Source organism: Schistocerca gregaria, chromosome 2 (assembly GCF_023897955.1).
Source record: "Schistocerca gregaria isolate iqSchGreg1 chromosome 2, iqSchGreg1.2, whole genome shotgun sequence".
Lineage (NCBI taxonomy): Eukaryota > Metazoa > Arthropoda > Insecta > Orthoptera > Acrididae > Schistocerca > Schistocerca gregaria.
This window is the reverse complement of record NC_064921.1, coordinates 350,041,965-350,066,692: the sequence shown is the minus strand read 5'-3', so window position 1 is coordinate 350,066,692 and position 24,728 is coordinate 350,041,965. Positions and strand designations below refer to the sequence as shown.

At 41.5% G+C, this 24,728-nt stretch overlaps 1 protein-coding gene and 1 non-coding gene across 5 annotated transcripts in view; one reads left to right on the top strand and one right to left on the bottom strand.

Moving 5' to 3' along the window:
- LOC126337029 (ras-like GTP-binding protein RhoL) overlaps positions 1 to 24,728 on the top strand; it is a 350,016-nt gene that overhangs the window by 205,713 nt on the left and 119,575 nt on the right. The gene's annotated exons all lie outside the window — the stretch shown is intronic.
- Positions 17,023 to 17,095, bottom strand: Trnar-ucu (transfer RNA arginine (anticodon UCU)). Its single transcript has one exon. It is a non-coding gene; the product is annotated as a tRNA-Arg (tRNA).

The window sequence follows — 24,728 nt, the reverse complement described above, 5'->3', positions numbered from 1 at the left end:
ACAGTAAGTTCGCGCATATTTGATGGAGTATGACACTTGCTTACTTAAGTCAGAGACGATTCATAGCTTATCTGTCACCATGTTCGGATTCGTACATTAATCTCTCTGAGTAGACCTGAATTTTGTCCAATATTATCTTTTAAATTTAACTGTAGAGTGCTGCAAAGCGAACTCGTACGAGTGAGAAAGGCGTACACGCAAAATTCCGATTATTATGATTTTTATGTGTAAATTGTGAATTTGAATAACAAAATCCACGTGGTGCACTGTGCAAATCGGAACCTGAAACTGAACATTCAAAGAGATCGATTTCGATAATATTAGAGGGAGCATTCGGTCACCGTAAGCTAACCATGATGAGTGACTGTGACTTACTGACTGCATCTATGTGCCGAAACTGTAACTTAAGATTAGCACGGACTTGTCGGTATTTATGTATCAAACAAGTCATAATATGTTGAAGTTTCATCCGCAAACTATCATTTAATTTCTCAGCTAACCTGATACTGAAAAACATTTGTTGCGCCAGTTGGACTCATGTAATGGTATAGGTTATAGTATAGCTTTTCTAGTACACAAACGTTTTTAACACGCAAGGCGTGTGAACAGGACTGCAGAAGAAGAAATACCAACAGTAAACCGCAATGTAACGTAATTCTCGGCAGCGAAGGTATATATATATAAAATGTGTGTGTGTGTGTGTGTGTATATACCAGTCGCCTGTAGTAATGAGTGCAGTAATACACGTTCACTTGGATATACGGCAGAATGGCATTTGAACATCACAAATACCATACTGTGGATGAAGCTGCCCGGTATGCCTTGTAACGGCGTAAAAAAATGGTGATCGGCAGAGGCTGGAGACGAATGTCATTCATTGTAAATGTAAATCGATTTAAAACTCTTTAGGAACCGCTGCTGCAAGTGAACGCAGGTCGGTCTCAACCAGTTTCAGAGCGAGAACTGCGAACGGAACTGCATGCAATGGACATTTCGACTCGGGTAATTAATGTTCGCCATTGTATATCGCATCCTTGTGCTAAGATCTCTTTTGACTTCTGAAATACGCCTCATCTCGATTCCCTTTCTGTTCATTTACTGTTTAAAAAATACATTCATTCTGAGGACTGCAAATTCACACGAAGTAAATTTTTAAAATGATAAATAAAACAACTGAAATAAAGTGACAAGGCTAATAAGTTTGTAATTTTGTGAATATCCTCACTAAAATCTAAAACACTCCGTGATTTCTTTGAAACAGCCCACAGGTCCCTACAGGTCAAAAGGCCATGTGGCAGTGGTTTCCTCTTCCTTGTTGGTTCTCTCCTTGCGTGTATCACCTGTTATCACAGTGCTGTGCTACATGTACCGGAAGTTTACAATTGTCTACGAAGTTCAATTACCTTTAACGGTTCTGAAGAGTTTCCAAATCATAAAGATGGCCATACATTCTAACGACTGTATTTTTTGTCATTTCACGCCTGGTTTGTGTACTGCCTAGATGTTATTTTTCCAATTGGTAGCGTAGGTAAGTTGTCTTTCTTACTCAGTAAATCTTATTAGCTCTTGTTGTATTTCAGATTCAATCTTAATATCTCTGTTGATGTCTTGAGCATTTTGTTGTGCGTTCAGATTTTAAACGCCTACAGTCATATCACAATCGACGTTTATTAAGATTAATTATCTTTTGGGCTGCGCGGCTTTGGCACACACATGGCGACAGAGGGAAAAGTTGTTATCCTCTCTTAATCTTTTCATTGAACTTAAAACGTTCTGCAACAACATATATCTGCAGATGAGGGAGTGAGTGAAAATTAAATTCAGTTGTCCATATTTAACAGCTGAAAAAAAAGGCGCAGACTTCACCAATTTTAGATGAAATTTCGTTCGCGAGAAAATCGTCTGAAACAGAAATTAATAATGGTACGTTATTTCAGTATATCAATTTGAACGAAACAAAATGTAATGTGACATCTTAAGACTGCCGTAAAATACTCTTCCGAAGTTCAAATGTGATGCTTGAATTATGTTATTACCCAACATAAATTAATACAATAAATTTCAACTTTATTAACGCCATCTCTTCGCCAGTCCGGAAACTTTTCACTTGGCCCGCCTGTTGTGGTCTTCAGTCCTGAGACTGGTTTGATGCAGCTCTCCATGCTACTCTATCCTATGCAAGCTTCTTCATCTTCCAGTACCTACTGCAACCTACATCCTACTGAATTTGCTTGGTGTATTCATCTCTTGGTCTCCCTCTACGAATTTTACCCTCCACATTGCTATCCAATACTAAATTGGTGATCCCTTGATGCCTCAGAACATGTCCCATCAACCGATCCCTTCTTCTAGTCAAGTTGTGCCACGAACTTCTCTTCTCCCCAATCCTATTCAATACCTCCTCATTAGTTATGTGATTTATCCATCTAATCTTCAGCATTCTTCTGTAGCACCACATTTCGAAAGCTTCTATTCTCTTCTTGTCTAAACTATTTATCGTCCATGTTTCACTTCCATACATGGCTACACTCCATACAAATACTTTCAGAAACGACTTCCTGGCACTTAAATCTATACTTGATGTTAAAAAATCTCTCTTCTTCAGAAAGGCTTTCCTTGCCATTCTCAGTCTACGTTTTATATCCTCTCTACTTCGACCATAATAAGTTATTTTGATAGCCAAATAGCAAAACTCCTTTACTAATTTAAGTGTCTCCTTTCCTAATCTAAGTCCCTCACTATCACCAGACTTAATTCGACTACATTCCATTATCCTCGTTTTGCTTTTGTTGATGTTCATCTCATATCCACCTAGTGCTTTGATTGATATTTGGACCAAATAAGCTAACTGGGTGTAGGTTTAATATGGCAGAGATGTGGTGGTCCCACCATCGCTTTTCTTAGAACGTATCTACCAGGTGTGTGGAAGGCCAGTTTGGCATGACAGGAACATGTATCAGAAGACTGTAAGACCATAAGTGTGGCAGTGAAAACATGACGACACTCCAGGTACAGAATGTCAGATGACGGAAGCTCGTGAAAGTAGTGTTTATTTTTCCAATGGACTCTTCTGCTTTAGCAGTGAAAGAGTGGTTCAAAAGACATTCTGAACGTGAAAATTGACTGACAGTAAATCTGAATACTTATGTGCGGTGTTTACTTCGCTGTTGCGAGTGTTCACGTACTATAATGTAATCATATGATACGAATGCGTGGTGTCTATTCTTTTGGACATGTCCGGAAGAACAGACACCACGCTTTCATATAACAGATACGACTAGCTAGGCAACGGATCCACATTCCTCACTGCGGATGCACAAATGCGTCCGATCTCCTGTTGGAATCTCAAAGTTGCGTACGTGGAGTCAACGGACAGGGACTGCGGATAGGTGGCGCTCGGTGGAAATGTGGATCGGCCGTGAGGTGTGCCGACATAGTCCGCGCAGTTGTGATAACGCTGTGTTCCGGATGGCGCAGTTGTTAACGCACCTGCCTAATAAGCAAGAGATCGCAGGTTCGAATACCGCTGCAGAGCACGTTTTCGCTTGTCGCAGCAGATTGCACGTAGTGTTCGCCTGTAGCTGATAATGTAATCGTCAGGCTGACGTACGCTGTATGTCAGGAGGAAATATTCTGTTACAACTGCACAGCGTTAGAAGTTGAGGAGAAGATCAACATTCTACTGCGGGTAGTCTACATCGCTATTTGATGAACTTGAAATACGAGTAAACCACGGGGCATAATGGAAGAATGTTTTGCTTAAACGAAATATATCCCTTGTTCCATACACAAGACTACCGAAGACAAGTAGCAGTGCCTAAGCTTTACGCTCCAAGGCTATCCCATCAATACGCTGGATCGCTTGTGACAATACGATGAAGTACAGCACCCCATTCTTCTCCGGTGACTTATCGCAGAGGTACAAAGTTTCTAATATTTTGGGATCGCGAGCAGACGTCAAATACTCTGGGGGTAGACACTGGACTCGCATTCGGTAGGACGACGGTTCAATCCCGTCTCCAGCCATCCTGATTTAGGTTTTCCGTGATTCCCTAAATCGTTTCAGGCAAATGCCGGGATGGTTCCTTTGAAAGGACACGGCCGATTTCATTCCCCATCTTTCCCTAACCCGAGCTTGCGCTCCGTCTCTAATGACCTCGTTGTCGACGGGACGTTAAAAAACACTAACCTAACCACTCGGGGGGTAGGCGAGCAATCGCTCCCCTACCACCCCCCGACAAGAGCGTATTCTCCTTTTTTTTGAGCTCTGATAGGAGTATTTTCCCTTCTTTTCTGTGCCACAGCAGGGCACGTCACTCATATGAAAAGAAGTTTATGGGTCGATAATACTAATAGTTTACTTGTGTGAGATTAAAATAACGCAAAACTAATTTTTACATCTCAGACCGGATTTTAAGTCCACAGAAATTTTGCATGTGCTTCAGTACTATAATATGGGGGTCCCAGAATCCTTCTGATGTTACCAGAATCCTTCTGATGTTACCAGAGACTTGCAGCGTATTTCTCCGTGCTGCGTTACTTTATTAACTACGTTGTCGCCTCACACCGGGTTTTACATGCGCGTTTTACGCGTACAGATATGGTTCAACCTCTGTATCTCGTTAACGGATAAAGATATGAAGAAAATTTTCAAAGCCCTTCGACATCGGGATTTTAGGAATAGGTCAGAAAAATTTCAGCCATTTGGTGTGCATAGCTGTCTTCAAATCCACGGCTCGGTTTTAAAAGACGCTTTCTTTGGAGTTTTCTAAAGATCCCTCCACAAGACCCTAAAGGCCCACTGTAGACCACATCAAACGCAAAAAGAACGAACCGTTACGCACCATTTGTATAAGTAGGAGAAATTGATTAATATTCATACTTTGGCCCTGAGCTGATGGGTAGACAGTCCTTCTGTTGGGTATACAAATGGTCGCTAGTCCAAGGACCATCCAAAGCAATAGACCTTATCTTTCTGTCATCAATAGAATCCCATGTATGAGCCCCGAAAAGAAACCTTTTTTATGTGCTGTGTTGTCGAACGTATTAGTAGCGCGTACCGATTACAAAGCGATTGTATCGGAACCCAATAACAACTGCAGGTTCCAGAGGCAATAAAAATTTAAATTTTTTATTTCTCATGATTATTGACTGAATTAAAAAATTTAAAATGCGGTTATAATCTACTCATGAAGACGTAGGAAAACCGGGGCAAGCTGACGATGTTAACAGTTAACCATGAATTTATCTTTGGGGTAATCTTTTTTTCTTTCAAAGTATTAATAGATCGGCCATAAGTTGTACAGTATCTAATTGCATAATTTTTTATTTAAGTAGAATCAGAACTATTTTTCCGTTTTTACAAAGTAGTGGAGAAGTGTCATCTGACCCCAGTGCTGACACAAGACGACATGGACAACATGGCAAGATAACAACTCAGATACTAATTGAATGAATTTTTATTCTCAAAAGGTGAAAGACAAGTACATCAGTTAATTAAAGCTTGTTAATAATGTATTAGAAAATAGTGTGTAATGAAAAATCATTGAAAATTAATATCTTAAAATCAATGTTTTTATAAACAAAAATCACACACAAATATTCCCCCTTCAAAGTCTGAGTCCTCATGCCACCATGTGTGGTATATGCCGCACTCTATGTAGTCTTCTGATCTCATTAGATCTCATTACATGCAAGTCACTACATTACATTATCTTTGAAAGCGTGAGCGGACACCATGAACGTCGAACCATCATTGCATATCCTTTTTGCTACGGATACCATCCTTTTTGCTACAGATACCATACTTAGCTTCCTTGGCACCAAGACCTTTCCTTCCATTCCCGACCCCCTTTTTTTCTTTGTTGCTTTAGACGTGCATGTTCCATCGTATGTGATTCATTATAAGCCAACATCAGTTTCATAGGTGAGCTTTGTAAGACACTTGCACTTTATGTACAGTGATGGTTCCGTTTTGTCACACTTGATCTTTCTGTAGGCATCCGTTACCGTGCAAAAACGAGAAGTTTCGTAAGGGCTCAGATGGCCTACAAACACACACACCACACACACACACACACACACACACACACACACACACACACACACACAACCACGCATATATGTAAGCATATACATTTGCTGCACCGCAGCCACTCATTCTTCCGTCTTTGACGTCTGAACATAGCAGGAGCCATATTATTTTTTCCCCATTCGCCTGCAGCGGACACTTTTTTTTTTTAAATTCCTCACCTTACCTGAAAAGTCATGTGCCGTAAAGTAATAAAATGGCACAGAAGGCAGAACCACAAAACATTCTGTTATCAAGGCCCCTTACAAACAATTACGGCGCTAGTTTGTGGCCCATAAAGCTCAGAAAATCGCATACCGCAAATAAGAAATGCACATAATCGCCAAAAGAAAGCAGTAGAAAGTAAGTGGGGCAATATGACGACTTCATCAACTTGGCCTCCTCATCATGCCTCAGTTTTCTATGTTATAAGTCGCCGAATTTCACATAGCATTAACAAGACTAAGACATGAATAAACTGTGACTGTAAAACACTTACTGTCTTAGATAATAACGTACAAAAGAGAATAATCAAACATAACAGCTGTTTGATCACAAGAGGTTACGTTGGAAGTCTTGAAAATTATAACATGTCAGGTGGTGTAGACAGAAAGTACCTAACGTACACTAGAATGGCTGGAACGGCTGAACTGTTGGAGTTTGTAGTGTGCCGCCGTGAGGAGCGAGGAGCGCTGTTAGTGTTCGTAATGTGGTGCCAGTTAATAGAATAAACAAGTACTACGTAATTAATCATCTTCCCCTGTTCGTCAACTTGCTCCGGTCTCCCCTATAATATTATGTTAGAGGTTTTACACAATAAGTCAAGTACTACAATTGGAAACTGTGTGTTTGTTTTGAGACAGTGTAACCGATGGCGCGCAAATTGCCCAGGCTTCATTGATCCAATATTTGATAATGCAAGCACCTAGTAACTTAGAACAAACCTTAGGCATAATTTCAAACCTTTATGAAAATTTCTATCGCGGAAACCCCTCACAAAATGATAAAATGTAAAAAGTAAATCCCTTACTACATTTCGCTATTTATGCAGTAAAACTTCAGCATAAGACATGACGATGTAATTTATTATTTCTTTACTACCAACTCTATTCGTAACACGGCTTGCAGATAGTGTCTACATATATCACTGAACGGACCTACAAAATTATCTCATTCTGCGACGTAATTATAGTTTAGGAGATATGACTTGATACACATTGAGACGCATGAAAACCTTACTGCTACTAAAACGGATCTGTTTTACACGCGAGGTTTCGATTTTTTAGATAATCGGGGCGATACTGGTGTCGCACTAAACCAATAACCGCCCCCCCCCCTCCCAAATTCGATTCCTTTAGTAATCGACTCCCATGTACAAAACAGCTCCGTTCCAAGAAAAGCTGGGTTTTCACGAATGACGTCATATCTCCTGAATTATGTGCCATACAATGGTATAATCTGGTTGGTACATTCACTGATATATGTGGATTAGGCCAGTTGATATTTTGCCCAAAAGAGAATGATATGTATCGGGGTTAATATTACCCGCGATATATCGATGTCAGAATGGCATATCGATTGCCGATATTTTTATATTATTTTACATTTTTTCACAATTTTCGGTAAATATTAGAAGTTGTTCCTTTGAAATTGCAGTATAACGTAATTTTACTTTCACTGTGTGAAGGAGTCTCACTACTTTTTGAGCTTTCATCACGTCCATTCTTTCTCTTTGAGTGTATGAAGAAAGGATATGTGGCACAAAAGAAGTCCCATTACACTATTGAGGGTGGCGGTGTGAATGGAATAACAAGATTTCCGATGTGAAGAAATAACGTTCCATTTGCGTTAAAAAACAAAAATATAAATGACAAGATTGGTCTTTACTCTGGGCGGAGACCTGTGAGCAGAAAAGCAGTTGGCGCTACCAACAGGACTGCAACGTCTAGCTTCACCACGTAATTTTGACAATACAGCTGCTAGGTCGCTAGCGATGGCAAAAAAAAAAAAAAAAAAAAAAAAAAAAAAAAAAAAAAAAAAAGGCAGGGAAGTTGAAGTGTCCCAGACAAATCTGATATGTGACGAAACTGAACGGCGAACCCCTTTGGACACCTTTTATTGTGCCACTTACACGCAGTTACCATTGTTAGCAAAGTGGTTGTCGCCAAACGTGAAAGTGCATAATTCTCCTTTCAATTTTTGCTCAAGGGGGTGGGGGGATATGTAGGCTGCTAGCTTGTTGATTTACAGTACATCTAATAATAAATCAATACTGAAATATGCAGCTCTAAAACTGGCAGTATATTTACAATGTGCACGCGACGTGTTTATAGGTATGTGCGTCGATATTTCTTTCGTCGATACACCGATATATTGATGATGCCGTATCTTTACATATCAATATTTCGGATTCTGGATACATTTAAAAATATCATCAGTCCTAATGTGGATACTGTCTGCAAAATGTGTTGCGAACGGAGTATGTTGTAAAAAAATAATAAAACGTCTTGCATGCGGCTGAAGTTTTACAGCATGAGAGCGAAAACGTCGTAAGCGGCAAACTTTTTTCCTTTCATTGTGTGTGTGTGTGTGTGTGTGTGTGTGTGTGTGTGTGTGTGTGTAGGGAGGTCAGTGAGACGGAGTTTAGAAAAGGTTTGAAATTAATCTTTAAAGTTTGTTGGAAGTCGTTAAGTGCTCTCATTCTCAAGAACTGGATGAATGTAGTCCAGGTTCTTGAGCGTCGTGAGTTATACTGCCTCAAGATATATACACAGTTTCTAACGTTAATACTAATCTTGTTGCGTTAAATCTTTAACATGAGAATAGACCTCTTAATCAGTACATTATGATAGCATTTTAAACTTTGGAATCGGCCAATTATATGAAATTTTAAAAACCAAATTTTTGTTGCCCTGGAAGTTTTTGTTGCCCCTGTAACCTGCCCCGTCTGACCGTTTTAGCTGTGTAGTGATACGGATAACTAAAGCATCCACCAGAACATTCAGAAACCGAAGAGCGAAAGGTTTCAGAGAGATGGGTTGAGGAACGAGTGAGCGTCGCCCCTACAGCCGAGACCCTCTTTGAGGTCTTGCTGTTTTTTTTCCCTCACACAAGAATAATCATTGGTGTAGTTCAATCATTAGGGACCTGTAACAAAGGGAGTATCTCTCTGTCTTTCGGTGCCTTACGAGTTACAATTACTTTTAAAGCAATAAATCTACAATATCATTTTCTAGTCCAGTTCTCATTCGAGTGGCTCAAACGTTTTCCGTGCTACTTGAGAATTACACCAAATGCACGATGTCGTGAGCGATCCTGCAACTTAAACAATATAAAATATTAATCGGGACTGACTTACTCGCTAGAGAAAGACGACAGCTATTGTTGTAGAATGAACTGTGTTCATCGGCATGTAGGAGTAAATCTTTTTTACTTGCTACAAGTGTAGACGATCCTAAGCAAGTTAACATTAATCCGCGAATGGAAATGGAAATGTGGGGAACCATACTAATGTGCGAAATGCCCTCCGCTAGACACAGTGAGGTGACTCGCGGTGTGTAGATGTGAATTTATGGCTTCCGTTATTTGCAAATGAATTTTACGCTTACTCGGACGAATCGAAAGGGTGCAGCCATCAAAATATTTGATTACTTCCGTTGCGTATTAAAATCACTCAAAGCCAATGAAGACCATAATGAAAACAAACTTAAATTATGCTGCCTGATAAGTACTTGTAGTGTATATATAAATTTCAAAATAGATTCAGCTACTGAATGTAAATGTAGATAAAGATAAATGGAGAAGCCTATGAAGTAAACGGTCAGTGTGAAAGTTCATGATAGTTGTAAACAAAGCGACACGTTCGATACCATTTTGATACATCATGAGTATAACCCATGGATACACAAACTGTACTAATGCTGATGCAACCACCAGTGAGTTTCTAACACCCTGGCTTGTAATGACGACCTTGTGTGCTAAATTATCTCCTCCTCCGCGTCTTCTGTCTGTCGACGTCAAGATAATTCCACAAACGAGGAACTTGTTAGACCATGTGTGACGTACCGCTATTGTGGCAACACTAGCTCATCATTGCAGCCACAACTTCCCAGTAGCTCACTCTACCATTCACACTCCTTCACGCCCATGTCTGTCGCAGTAGCTGTACAGGATGTCTGGCAATTTCTGTAACAACTCCTCTGTCTTGTAACCCAAGCGTCCCAGCTGTTCCGGGTGAAATGTGTGTGAAGCAAATTTTTCATGGCGAATTGAACGGTGTTAGAATTGCTTACACTCTGTTGGAAATTAAGTACGTTATCTCTATAATGTCGTCTGGGAATGCGGTGCAAAATATGCTTTGTTGAATCAGATTTTAAAAGTTTTTTTTTTAATCTGAAAACCTTTTTTTAGTACTACGGTATCTTGCGCCGTCCTATAACATGACAGAGTGACTAACTCTGGCAATTGAAAAATTTTAGGGAAAGAAACATTTTATAATATTATGCATGAGCTTAAAACAAAAATGCCTCTTTTTAAATTTTGTAGCGAGGGCAAACTTTCTGTTAATCACCCTATTGAAAAATCGCCATTTTCTGCGTTTTATCAATATAATGATTTTTTAATCACAGATGTTTTTCTCGTTGCCAGATTATTACAAAAGATCATACTCGTCAGTAGTCCTCTCCGCGATGCACCCAACTCATTTTTTATTTGCGGGGAGCCATACCTTTATCCCGTATCGCACGCTTATGTGCCTCCGTTAGTAGTAAAATTTTCTTAACGCCCACTGATTCAAAAGTAATGATGATTTATGAAGTAGAGAAGTAACTTTAGTTTATGAAATGTATAAAGCAGAGTAAAAAGAACTTAAATCATACATTAATAATTACGTACCAAATTCTTAATATTAGGATTTTATGCAAAGCTAATGAAAATGTTTTTAAAGCTCCTACCTCCCACCTTAAAAGCAGAAACGCCAAGTAGTGGCAGTTGAGATCAGACTGACTCTGGCTGCTTAAAAAAAATTCCTGCTCGAAGAACTGAGACAAGGAGACGAAGCTTTATCCGTCTTGACGAAGCTGCACGAATATACAATCAGATATTGATAAGAAAACGAAGAGGTGAAAAGACTGTGAACTTGCTTTAAACGTCCAGGAATATAAAATCGAGCACTTCAGAAAGTAAAAATAAAAAAGTTGGGATCTGGGTGTCTATAACATTCGCTCGAATTGTTCAGCATATTCTTCAAACCAATGATGAACAATTTGCGACCCGGTGACATGGTGCATCGTTGTTTGGGAACATGAAGTCCATGAATGACTGTCAATGGTCTCCAAGTAGCTGGGCATAACCATTTCCAGTCATTGATCCGTTCATTTGGACCAGAGGACCCAATCCATTCCCTGTAAACACAGCCCATGCCATTACGGACTACCACCTGAATGCATAGTGCCTTATTGACAACTTGGCTGTATGGCTTCTCAGGGTTTGCACCACACTCTAACCCTACGATCAGCTCTTACCAACTGAAATGGAGACTCATCTGTCCAGGCCACGGTTTTCCAGTCGTCTAGGGTTCAACAGATACGATTTCGAGCCCAGATGAGGCCCTGCAGGCGACGTCGTGCTGACAGCAAAGGCACCCGCGTCTGTCGTCTGCTGCCATAGCCGCTAACGCCAAATTCCGCCCCTCTGTCCTAACGGATACGTTCGTCGTATGTCCCACATTGATTTCTACGGTTATTTCACGCAGTGTTGCTTGAGTGCTAGCACTGACAACTCTGCGCAAACGCTGCTGCTCTAGTTGGTTAAGTGAAGGCCGTTTATTTGATAACCTCGAAAGCGTCATGAAAACGCTTACCGAACTGCAGTGGCAGACGGTACATAGACACCTTGTGCATCACGATGTGGTTTTGTTGTTAAAATCTCGAGCATTTACGTTCCTGAAAGAGTGATCGAATATTCAAAAGGTTCAAATGGCTCTAAGCTCTATGGGACTTAACATCTGAGGTCATCAGCCCCTAGACTTAGAACTACTTAAACCTAACTAACCTAAGGACATTACACACATCCATGCCCAAGGCAGGATTCGAACCTGCGACCATAGGAGCAGCGCGATTCCGGACTGAAGCGCCTAGAACCGTCGGTCACAGCGGCCGGCAGTGAGCGAATATATTTATTACTGCTACGTGTACCTGGCGACAAGACTGTGAAGGTAAAATTAACGAGTTTACGTCTCATAGGAAGGCTTACCAACAACCAGGCCTCTCGTGTACCATACACGACTGGAACAGGGAAGTGGGGAGTGATACAGGAATTACCCACAGCCAGACATCCTAATGTGGCTTACGTAATATAGCTGTGTAGTGTAGACGTGCACTTTAACTTGATACCCGAACCACAGGATATCCTTTTGTTATTTCTACATTCATGAAGTATTGCCAGAAATGACATTCAAGATAAAATCTGGAAAGATATCTTTGTCGAACGGGTTGTCTAATACCCCTTAATCCACCAATTCGTATGTTTGTTTTTAATATGTCCATCCTTTTAGCAAGACGTCTGTGGGACGACTGCCGTTTACTATCGCGACATAAAACAAAAACACCTACAGCCGTCCTTATATTTTATTTTATTTTGTCGCTACCAGTTTCGACGCTTCATTGCACCATCTTCAGGCTGTTTTGATGTGGTACAGGTTGATGTCAGCACTCCAACCATTACTGACACGTGAGTTTCAGATTATCTGCGAATCCAGTAACCCTGGCAACTGATAGGTTATGCATGGGGACCGTATCAACCTTTACCGCATCAAAACAGCCTGAAGATGAAGCGTCGAAACTGGTAGCGACAAAATAAAATAAAACATAAGGACGGCTGTAGGTGTTTTTATTTTATGTCACGAATTCATGTTATCTTTTCCGTGAGCTAGTCATGTACTTAGTATGCCGTACTACACAAAAGGCAACAGAGAACATTTGTGGTTATGCATTTATTTCCTCAGCGTATACATGGCAGTCTCGTAGCACTTTTAATAGCAGGCGTTGCTTCTAAAATATCAGCAGTATTTTCAGGATGTCTCTAGCCTGTGTTCGTATTAGCGTCTACCAATCAGTGACAGCACACTATATCCGTAACTATTCTGTTGACATACGCGGAGCGACCTAGGACAGTGGACAAGGTACACAGTGTAGCGTCCAAATAAAAGTTCGACTACATTGATTTTAGGTTTTCGGTAGTCTTCTTGCACGTCCTTCGGTGAATGCTGGAATGATTCCTGAAACATCCTACTGCCGCTTCCTCCCCCCACACTTATTCAACAGAACTCGTGCTCCGTTTGACGCCTCTAACCTGCCTTTTCTCATTATTTTCCTTCCTTACTTTCGGAATAGAATTTTATAAAACAAGTGGCAGAATGGGGCCGATTGTATAAACATTTCTGACTGGAGATCAAATTTGACATTAGATCAGAAAGTGAGCTATGTTCAGAACTCAGATTTGATCTTACGTAGCACATAACACGATTGGCAACACGGCTAAAATCAGCTGTCATACGACTATTGCACTTCGATCGCAGATATTTATCGTACATTGTAGATACGCACTATTTATTATCGAGCAAGTAAACAGAAAAAGCAGAGATCGTCAAACTTTTCTCAACAAGAAAAAGATTTGCTGCTGGAAATTGTGTTGGGGTAGTACAAAGGTATAATTGAGTGCAAGTCAATGTGGCCAACAAGGTAAGGGCATGGAGAGAAGTTGCTGTTTACTTCAATTCTCTCCTAAGGCCGATACCTTATGGACACCTCTGAAAGCTGTTGCTATGTCTGCTTAAAACAGATCAACAACCACTATTTGAAAGGTTCCTGTGGCGTAAAATCTTAAGATTAACAGCAAAACATACATTGCAGTCAGTGGTTCGAATCTTTCGATTGCTTTCGTTAGATAGTCTCTGAGTATTACTTCCAACTGCTCTAAATACTTTTCTCCAAACGAAACTTCAGTTTAATCGAATTGTTATTTAACTTCACGAGTGGGTTGACCCTTTCACGGAACGTGCCGGGAGGTCATTGTATCTCGTCTTCATCGTCCTCTGTGGACACGTCTAAGTGCTCTGATATTTGTAAATGAATGGAAAAATGTAATTCACATCGCACAGTGTTACTGCACACAGAATTTTGCCCAGCAGTGATCCAGAACGCTCGGAAAATGGAGCGTGTGGTATGGTATTGTGTGGTTTCAGTGATATGGAATGGCACGGTAATATTATTATAATTATCTTTACGACCAATAATGTAGAAAAAGTAGTAACAAATGGAAAAAATTCAGTAATTGACATGGGTTTGAACATGTGATCTTTTGCACAACACAACCTCTGAGCCAAAACAAAGTTAGTGTATTTCAAAAAATTTCCTTATGTTCTATTTACCTACGCACGTAGAACTGTTATAGTAATATAAGGGGACATGTTCGGATGTTAAAAATTTAATACGAATTGCGTAGTTATTGCTACTATGAGAACATATATAAGTGATGTTGAATCGTATTTGGCTGCTGTCAACATTCCCATACTTAACTGTTCACTGAAAATTCCTTTCTTGCTCTGCTGCTAAGCGTCTATAACATGCCTTTGAACTAATCACATAAATTACGAGTCATCTTCCAAGAGTTGTTATGAGACTGATCATTAAGTCACACTTGCGGTAATCTTCTCAGCCTAACCTTCCAGACAGAACAACAGTATTTTGAGCATCAGCAGCGTAGGAATGGCACAGTCACATATTTATTTGCCATTGTTTGTGTTAATAACAACTTCCTTTATTTTTCCAGTTGCTGATAAAAACATAAGCGATGAATCGTAGTGCCACTACATTATAAACTGCCGATTAGAGCTGAACTTGACTTTGTCCACGAATTCACGCCAGTCAAATCTGATGCGACTTCACGGCGATGTGACTCATATGCCATGTTAAGCTCGGTATAAGGTCATTTCCTGTCTTAACCTAAGCTTAAATGCTTTATACAGTCGGCCCTAAGAGTGCTCAGCTGGCGCAGGAGCATCCCGATTATGCTTCTGTTCGCACCCTGTGGGCAGGCAGTACAGATGCTGCTGTTGTTTGGAGGCGCAATACACAGTGATTTGGTATAAAAGCTTCCTTGCCCTAGGCGCAGTGCCAGTTGCGCATCTGGCGTTTTGCGTTCACCAGTCAGCAGAACCCGAATCAGGACAACATGTGGTAGGCGGGACATTCCATGCTTACCGTTAACGCTCCCCGTTTTCCTCTTTGAACTGGATTGGTATGCACATGGAGGTGTTTAGAGGCCAGTTACTGGCCTTTTTATCCACCATTGTGGACTCGCGATTTCGCTTAGGTACGTCCGCTATAGTTCCTATGCTCAAAATGCCGAGTTATGGCAGGCTATAATCTTCCATCAAAATCAGTTTCCAAGCAAATTTTGCGAAGACTACTGGTGATTATGACGATGTTTCACTGGATCTATTTAAGAACGATATCTGGAGATTTCTGTTACTTTGCAAGGACCGTGATACTAAACATACCAATTTTAAATCCAAGTAACATCAGCCATACAATGGTATATTAATTTAATGAACTGTCGTTGCTCAAATCCTAAATTTAAGTATATAAAACTTTGCTTGCAGCATGTATACGGCAACAAATCATGTCATGAATTAAAGGAAATAATTCATAAGTTAAAATAGGAAAACCATTTGTGTCATGAATTAATTGTAACGTGTATTAAACAAGAAAGAAAGGTTTATGTTAAAAGTTCCGTTACAACTAGGTCATTTCTAGACCAAACTTAAGCTCCGTTTAGGATAAGAGTCGTCATAATTTGCCGTAATACAGTAGGGAATACCTACACCTGCCTAGCTGGGCGTCCAAAATGCAAGTCCAGTGTCTTAACTACTACATGGGGTGATAATTTTATTCACAAACCATGACACAGTTCGATGGCACAAATAGTGCCAGCGTAAGCATAAAGGCTCAGTCTGATTTTACTCCATTTATAACACAAAATGTGCCATAGATATATCTCAGATCATCGCACAAGTATAAACATAGGAAGTTTGAACGTACGATTATTATAGAAAAGCAAAACTTAAGAGATACTAGAGACTCTGGTTGCAAACTTACAGCTTTTGTAGGTCTTCATTATTATATTTCTTTTAAGCGCAGAAATAAGATTTTACTAAAAGTGTTCCAAGGAATGCGATTGAATTCATAGACTCCCGTAGTATTTCTTGTTCTTAACGTCTAGACCACCCGCTAGTACTATCTTGACCCTCTCGTTTCAAAGACCTTCATTCTTACCTCTGTTCGAGAAAATGTCCCGTCTTCTAGGTTTTTGCTCACGCTAGATCTGTTACTTTTGTCCTATCAGTCGGAACGTATCCCTATTCTCAACCGTGTATCTATATTCGTGTCTGTATATCTGTATCTGTCTATATTTGTTATAAATATTCCGTGTATTCTTTAAACCATTTCGCTTTGTTTCCTAAACGAAACATAGAGGTTAGGAATTCCATCCTAACAGTATTCCAGGCGTTTCAGAGCCGTGGAGGGTATGTTTAACGACCTGTTATTTCTGTCTTATCCGATGGATTAATGCTAAAACGGTTGTGTAGCCGTTATTATCGCGCTTAGGTCAGAATACAGATGTTTTGATTTTGCAACAAGTATTGCAACGTCGCTAGAGCGTTGGTGGCAAGCTTGTAATAGATCAGGACGGATGCCATACTTTCGCACTGGACAGCCATAATCTACCTGACTGCTTTTGATGTACATCTTAACTGGGCTGTACGAAACAGCCGACATAATTCACCAAGTACTTTCCAGTGACATCGGTGTTACAGCTCAGTTGCGCCTAGTTTTACGTTGGTGTAATTCCATACATGCACCAAAGTGTTAAGTTATGAGTTAAAAACATTTCATCCCTTGTGGGGATCGAACCCACGACCTTTGGATTAGAAGTCCAACGCGCTATCCTCTGCGCCAAAGGGACGATGTTTGCTAGAGTGCGTCAGAGATGTTGTATTGCGGTTCCCGTAGTCTGAGCACTCGTCATCACTGATTATCACCAGGCCTACGAGAAAGACACACCGCGGCGCGTACGTCACGAGGGTAGGCCTGAGATAGCTCGCTCGCTCAACCCAGCCGACGAAATGAGTTCCTAATCGTGTTAACTCGTAACTGGGTGTTTACATATTAACGAGAGTTGCATATTCTACTGAAAACTGCTTTTTAGGGGTCTTACTGATTACTAGTACTACAAAAAATTCGCAACTGTGCAGTTGCCGTAATTTAAGATCTATCTCTGCATTAATGATATAACAGCTCGTTTATAGCATTTAGTCTCTACTGCTTAACAGTCCTCATTTTATACAAGATGTGGTGTCTCATCCAACCGATAAAATTTTATTATACCTAGCACAGCCGTAACAAATTACTACTAGGCGTAGGGACTTTCGATCGTTGTAGGATTAATAAACAAGACTCCATAATAGCGGATTTACAGTAGAAGATGCAATTGTCGTTTGTAGCCGGCCGCGGTGGTCTCGCGGTTCTAGGCGCGCAGTCCGGAACCGTGCGACTGCTACGGTCGCAGGTTCGAATCCTGCCTCGGGCATGGATGTGTTTGATGTCCTTAGGTTACTTAGGTTTAAGTAGTTCTAAGTTCTAGGGGACTAACGACCACAGCAGTTGAATCCCATAGTGCTCAGAGCCATTTGAACCTTTTTTTTTTGTCGTTTGTACGTAAACACGCAATTACGAGTTAATAGGTGCAGAAGTGTAATTTATCTGCAGAGCTGAACAAGCAAGCGAGTAAATCAGCCCTACCTTCGTGACGTACGTGTTGCGGCCTGTCTTTTTCGTGGTCCTCGTCATTATCAGACTTAATAGTGTTGACTGGCGCGGGTGAATGGGACAAGAGGAAAGAGGAGGCGACAAATCAAAAGTGACTTGCGTGCAAAGATGCCCCGCAAGAGAGAGTAATTTACCTCTGGTTAAGATGGAACAAAACCTCCGTGGCGATCATAAAGAAATAAATTGCATGGACTGTGGGCATAAGAGATGTTAAGATTAGGCAGATTGAGCGCATAAGAGACTCAAATTTTTGCAGAAATGGCTAACCAGCTGCCATTAATTCCAAGTATCAACTGCTCAAACAAACAAGGGTAATGGAATGTAGTCAAATTAAATTAGCCAATGCTGAGGAAAACAGATTAGGAAATAAGACACCAAATAGAGTAAATAAATTTTGCTCTTTGGGCAGCAAATTAACTGACGATGGCAGAAGTAAAAAGGCCATAAAATTCAGACCGTTAATAGCAAGAATATTATTTCTGAAAACGAGGAATCTGTTGATACATAGTGCAAATTCAAGTGTTAGGAAGTCGTTAAGGGGGGGGGGGGTATCTGTACATAAGTGAAATGTAGAGTTCAGGAGCTCTCAAAATCTGATGCTGCAGGAGAATGTTGAAGACTAGAAGGGAGATCCAATAACTAATGAGAAAGGACTGAATCGAATTGGAAAAAAAGAAATTTTTGTCACAATTTGACTAATAGTAGGGCTCGGTCGATGGGATCCGTACTCATGCATCAAAAAGTCAGCTTAGTAACGGAAGGAAGTGTGCGGGCTACAAATTGTGGAGGGAGAGAAAGGCTTGACCACAATAAGGAGATCTAAATGAATGTAGGCTGCATTATTTATATGATAGGAAGAGACTTATATAGGACAGATTAGCGGACAGAGTTACATCTCAACAGATTTCGGACAACAGTACGTTCAATTCATTCTTTCATGGGCTCTGATCTACACATTGTGTTGTGGACTTTAGCATTTCGATTTTGCTTGTTAGGTAAATATTGTGTCACGTCGGGCATGAAGGTCTTATGTTAGATAACATGTCACAACTCAGTCTATTGTTTCAGTAATTTGTTTTCGATGTGGACGATGAACTATGAATCTCCTTCATATATTTCAATAGAGGATTTCTAAGTTGGCCTCTCTCTTCCATTTCTAATCTTAATGAATAAGGTAACTTAACTGTACGACTTAGAACAATAGTGTTGCACACGGGGAAGCGACTATCAAACCATGCATGTGTCCCAGTTTTTTGGGTGTGTCTGATGCTGTGTCGTATGAATCCATGATGTTTCCTTCAACAAGACCACGTCACTCTAGAACCCCAGTTGGTACTCCATCTTCAGAACCTAAGCCTCGACGAGGTGTTAAAATCTATTTTTCCATCTTTTAAATTACTGTATTAAAGAATATGTAGATGTTACATGATTGTGATAAATTTTAGTATCATTTTGATGCAAAATTACAAGGAGACTTTTGAGGCCATGTCCAGAGCAGACGTATTTCACAAACGAGTCGAGATGTCTTGTTGAATTACTTGGCAATTAAAACTCAGTTAATATGGAATGTAAGTTGTCCTTACGGGGGAAAATCGCCACTATTTATGAGTGACAGAACCCATTAAATTTTAATTCTTCGAAAATAAAATTGCAGAAACTTCTGGATAATGCCAATTAATATTTAGATTTGAAGTGGGATAGGTCCATATGCTTGATGCAACTATTACACGCGTACAGCTGTCAAACATTCATTTTTTATTTACTTTGTTTGTAATTTGTGATATTTCTCATCTTCAGGCAACTAGAAGCATATCACATGTCCGTAAATACAGCAGTTCAGCCGGCCGAAATGGCCGAGCGGTTCTAGGCGCTACAAAAAAATGGCTCCAAGCACTATGGGACTTGACATATAAGGTCATCAGTCTCCTAGACTTAGAACTACTTAAACCTACCTAACCTAAAGACATCACACAGATCCATGCCCGAGGCAGGATTCGAACCTGCGACCGTAGCAGCAGCGCGGTTCCGGACTGAAGCGCCTAGAACCGCTCGTCCACAGAGACAGCGGCCGGCTAGGCTCTACAGTCTGGAATCGCGCGACCGCTACGGTCGCAGGTTCGAATCCTGCCTCGAGCATAGATGTGTGTGCTGTCCTTAGGTTTGTTAGGTTTAAGTAATTCTAAGTTCTAGAGGACTGATGACCTGAGCAGTTAAGTCCAATAGTGCTCAGAGCCATTTGAACAGCAGTTCATATAAAATGCCAAAATCTTTGTGTGAGTGGTACTCACAGATCTTGAATGCAAATGTGCTCTCAGGCAGAGATACGGCCGCTATGGTCTGCAACATCCTTGAAGGTGTTATCAAAGTCCAGTAAACTTATGAGCGTTGCAGTGACGCAGTGTTCTCGCTACTGTTAGACTTCAGACGGGGCAAATGGTCCGTGCCCACTAATTTGGTGTTCTCGAGACAACTGCGATTCATTCTACTAGAGGATGTCTACACTGTCCTGTCACATTAGTGTGACCTTCGCCGATGTTCGGCATCAACGTGCAATAACCACTCACAGGTGGCAACACTAGCAGTGGAGGACATATTAAGCGTGTCGGAGGGACGCAGAAAACGCTGCTGTCGTCGTCGTAATGCAGGAACTGGACCATTTATCTCACGTTCAAAAGGGCACGATCATTGGGTTTCAGCCCAAGGGTGGATGCTTTCCCGAAACCGCTAAGTCTGTAATGTGTTCGTGTGCCGTGCCGCCGTGGTTAAAGGATACCTTGCACGCCAAAACGGCACTACCCAAAACAGGCGCCCAGGCAACTGCGATGCACCTCAGGGGTGGACAAAGGTTGCGGAGATGTGTACGGGCGTACAGACTTGTAACTGTTGAGGAACTGACACTCATGAACTAAGGGGGCACTAACAGCGTCTGCTCAACGACCGTTCAGCGAACTTTGCTGCATGTGGACCTATGCAGCAGGCGCCTGGTTCATGCACCCATGCTGACTGCTCTTTATCGGTGGCTGAGGCTGAAATTTCAATGCCAATACCGCAACTGAACGTCCACTGAGAGGCGACAGGTGGCCTCTTCAGATGAAGAGCGTTTTATGCTCCATAGGACAGAAACGAAACGCCCTGCAACGATCATCGGAAGGGTCCAGGCCGTAAGAGGGAGCATTATGGCTTGGGGAAAGTTTTTGTGGCATTCCCTGAGTGACTGCGTTGTTCTTGAAGACACAGTGGATCAAAACAAATATATATTTTTTCTTGGGGACCACGTCCACTCCTAAATGCAATTTGTTTTTCCTCGATACGATGGCTTCTACCAACAGGAAATGCAGGGTGTCACACAGATAGCAGTGCACGTGCGTGATTCAAAGAGCATCACGATGAGCTTACCGTACTCCCACGGTCACTAAGCTCTCCGGATCAAACCCAATCGAGAATCTGTGGGACCATCTCGACTGGGCTGTTCACGTCATGGATCCTCAGCCGAGAAACCTAGCTGCGGTTGGGTTGGGTTGTTTTGGGGGAGGAGACCAGACAACGAGGTTATCGGTCTCATCGGATTATGAAAGGATGGGGAAGGAAGTCGGCCGTGCCCTTTCATCTACATCTACATACATACTCCGCAATCTACCATACGGTGCGTCGCGGAGGGTACTTCGTACCACAACTAGCATCTTCTCTCCCTGTTCCACTCCCAAACAGAACGAGGGAAAAATGACTGCCTATATGTCTCTGTGCGAGCCCTAATCTCTCTTATCTTATCTTTCTGGTCTTTCCGCGAAATATAAGTTGGCGGCAGTAAAATTGTACTGCAATCAGCCTCAAATGCTGGTTCTCTAAATTTCCTCAGTAGCGATTCACGAAAAGAACGCCTCCTTTCCTCCAGAGACTCCCACCCGAGTTCCTGAAGCATTTCCGTAACACTCGCGTGATGATCAAACCTACCAGTAACAAATCTAGCAGCCCGCCTCTGAATTGCTTCTATGTCCTCCCTCAATCCGACCTGATAGGGATCGCAAACGCTCCAGCAGTACTCAAGAATAGGTCGTATTAGTGTTTTATAAGCGCTCTCCTTTACAGGTGAACCACATCTTCCCAAAATTCTACCAATGAACCGAAGACGACTATCCGCCTTCCCCACAACTGCCATTACATGCCTGTCCCACTTCATATCGCTCTGCAATGTTACGACCAAATATTTAATCGACGTGACTGTGTCAAGCGCTACACTACTAATGGAGTATTCAAACATTACGGGATTCTTTTTCCTAATCATCTGCATTAATTTACATTTATCTATATTTAGAGTTAGCAGCCATTCTTAACACCAGTCACAAATCCTGTCCAAGTCATCTTGTATCCTCCTACAGTCACTCAACGACGACACCTTCCCGTACAGCACAGCATCATCAGCAAACAGCCGCACATTGCTATCCACCCTATCCAAAAGATCATTTATGTAGGTAGAAAACAGCGGACCTACCACACTTCCCTGGGGCACTCCAGATAATACCCTCACTTCCGATGAACACTTACCATCGAGGACAACGTTTCCTTTCGAAGGAACCATCCCGGCATTTGTCTGGAGCGATTTAGGGAAATCACGGAGAACCTAAATCAGGATGGCCGGACACGGGATTGAACCGCCGTCCTCCCGAATGCGAGTCCATTGTTCTAGAAACCTAGTGACCTGGCCACGGCATAGGAGTCGGCATAATCCCACATCACTGTCGATACCCTCCAGAACCTCACTGACACTCTTCCTGCACTTCTCGCAGCAGTTCACACTGCAAAAGACGCTTTTTTTAGGCTTTCGAAAGATGCTCACATTAATGTGGCTGCACAGCGTAGAATCGCCGTGAGTGGTATCGAAACAGCATACACAGTTCAGGGAAGAACATCTTTTGATAAAATCACTATTGGAAGGAATACTAAACTTACCAGAAGGGATCAAAGGGATTGGGGGGAGGTGCCGTCATGCAGTCATGACCCACACTCATTAGCAAAAATTTAGGGGAAATGTTTTCATCTTTTTATATTTTAATTTCCAAATTTTTCTGCCAACAAGACTGTCGTAGCACAACAACTGAGAATCTCGAAAATGATAAGGAATTCTAAAATACAAGCTACGTTTAACACAGAATACTTCTGAGTTGCTTGAGTGATGGCCTGTTCACGTGGATGGGCTTGCGATCTGAACGATAAAATGCCAGTTTTCCAACCAGGTGGAGGCGCACATTTACAGGCTGACGGCGCCTCCTGTCAACCATGAATACGGTACGGCTCCTGAGTCCACAACTAGAACCGTCAGACCACGGGAAGCTGAGTAAAAGGACAGACGTATTCCCCAAACGCAGGCGGAAACGGCTGAAAGAAACAGCAGTCTCCTCGTTTACACGCTCGAAAAGGCTCCAGTCTGCAGAAATCGCAATGCTAAGTAATATACGAATAATTGAGAGAGCAGACTGTGATTGCATATCCCGTAACTTACGAGCTTGTCAGAGTTGTGAGTCTGTTTTGTTGTTAATAGTTCTTAAATTAACTGCACAGGATATTTTCCTTTTTAAATTTTCGGACGACTGTTTTTGAAATGATACATATAAGGAAATTATAATTTCTTGGGTGTTAAGCTAAGGCTACGAGGGTTGAAACTTTAATAGTGGCAACTATTTATTTACAACTTATACAAACAGATACGTGTTTCAAAGCTTCAGCGTCCCTCAGAGCTGTCTGCAGCGTCGTGCTCAGACCGTTGCCAGCGAAGTGGAAGTCGTAGGATACCCTTCACACCACCAGATGTGGAGCAGTCTATTCTCCGTCGAATCTTTGTAACGGTTTTGAAGCGAATGCCAGTTTGGGAATGAAGTTGAAGTCACAAGGGCTTAAGTCTGGGGACTGTTGTGGGTGGTACAGCACTTCCTAGCCCCGTCGATCGGACAAATCAAGTCACAACTTGCGTCATATGTGCCCGAGCATTGTCTTGCAAAATGACGGGCGGATCCTGCAGGAAGCATCGCCGCCATTTTCTAAGCTGGTCGCAGGCTGTGTTGCAAAAATGAACAGCTTCGTTGGGTAATAGACCGCTTCATTCGAGCTACCAACACAAATTGCGCTTACACAGCGGGACAATGCTGGTTACTATTAGGAAGGACAGTAGATCTTTGAGACTTGTATCTATTTTATAGAAGTTGTTTATATAAGTTTCCACCACTAGAGTTTCAACACTCGTACTAACACATTGTAACATTATTATTATTATTATTATTGTATTGAAACATAATGCACATTTCATTGTTATTAAACAATTTATTGTCCTGAAATCCAAACATGTGTGTACTGTTACTTTGTTATTAATAAAGTCGTAGACATCTGTGCCGCGTTAAAAGTGGGGGTCGCGACAAGCTATATTTGGTGAGCGATTGGGTGTACTATCAGCCTACTCCGCTCTCCCTTCCCCCTCCACCTCTCACTACTCGCAAATAGTCAAACCTTGGATCCGCGCATAATGGAAGAACAGAGAGGGATAGTTTATCAATAAGAAGAGTGGTGTCGTCATGAGAAGTGACTGGTTACTTAATACGCATCTGGAAAACACGTCACCAAGGCAAGCAGTGCGAAGAGAACTTTGTAAACAAAGAATTGACAAAATTTAGCGACAAGTTGGAAGAACGTGACTGACAGGAACCTGGACAGCTACTTTTTCCGTTGGTGGACTGTCAACGTGTGTTGTCAGAGCAGTCGACGTACACTAACGGTAAGTAACG